This window comes from Odontomachus brunneus, unplaced genomic scaffold (assembly GCF_010583005.1).
Source record: "Odontomachus brunneus isolate Ranch 3 - 2012 unplaced genomic scaffold, Obru_v1 Obru_scaffold_015, whole genome shotgun sequence".
Taxonomy (NCBI): domain Eukaryota; kingdom Metazoa; phylum Arthropoda; class Insecta; order Hymenoptera; family Formicidae; genus Odontomachus; species Odontomachus brunneus.
The window spans coordinates 441,582-442,634 of record NW_022639465.1 but is presented as its reverse complement, the minus strand read 5'-3'; the positions used below and the strand labels follow the sequence as shown (position 1 = coordinate 442,634).

General features: G+C 32.2%; 1 protein-coding gene across 2 annotated transcripts in view; it reads right to left on the bottom strand.

Moving 5' to 3' along the window:
- LOC116841345 (echinoderm microtubule-associated protein-like CG42247) overlaps positions 1-1,053 on the bottom strand; it is a 36,350-nt gene that overhangs the window by 11,606 nt on the left and 23,691 nt on the right. The window lies entirely within an intron of this gene.

The window sequence follows — 1,053 nt, the reverse complement described above, 5'->3', positions numbered from 1 at the left end:
TTCTGGGAATTTTGTGGCCAACTGCATTTTTTTTATTATGGAATCATTAATTGAAATCCATTCTGTGTGCCTATTACGCACAACGCTTGTATAATGTCCATTAGTTATACTTTTATCATTGTGGAAAATTGCACTAATAATTGTATATATACAGGGTGAGCTATTTTAATCGACGGATCCAAATTGCTCCTAAAATACGCCAGCTACAAAAAAATGGTTAAGGCAAGAATTATAGAGGACAACGGGGGTCATTTTACCGTGCTAATAATTTTAACCTTCAGATCGATTTTTAAGATCATTCGAAGGTCAAAGTCATTTTTTTTAATTAGAACCCCTATTTTTGACATCGGATTCGAAAAGAGCAGAAAATTTTACGTTAAAAATGATATTTAAATTTTTTTTTCTGAGTCCAAGAAGGTCAAATCAAGAACTTGGAAGATGTTGAATTCAATATTTTTAGCGTTACCCAGAAACAACGACGTGGACGTAGTAAGTTCTGTTTCCTTTGGGGTGCTTGATTATCGTGAGTCCCCTTGCCTCTTACTATAACTGCAATTTATCATAATTACCTACGGTGTAACTGTTCAAAGTTGCCTCCGTTTGCTTCAAGGCACAAGTGTTTGTTTTTACTTTTAAAATTTTATTTATTACGCCTTATTAATAATCATGTCAAAGTGAGATTATTGTGCATCAATTTTGGAAATGGAATGACAACGTTTCGCAACTTTTCTTCTATTAGTATTTGTTAGTACCGCAAAACACTTATCATGCATAACAATCTTTAAAATTAACATTAACAGCTTCTAAGTTGTTTTTAATCATTTTTTATTTGACCTTCTTGGACTCAGAAAAAAAAATTTAAATATCATTTTTAACGTAAAATTTTCTGCTCTTTTCGAATCCGGTGTCAAAAATTGGAGTTCTAATTAAAAAAAATGACTTTGGTCTTTGAATGACCTTGAAAATCGATCTGAAGGTCAAAATTATTAGCACGGTAAAATGACCCCTGTTGTCCTCTACAATTCTTGTCTTAACCATTTTTTTGTAGCTGGC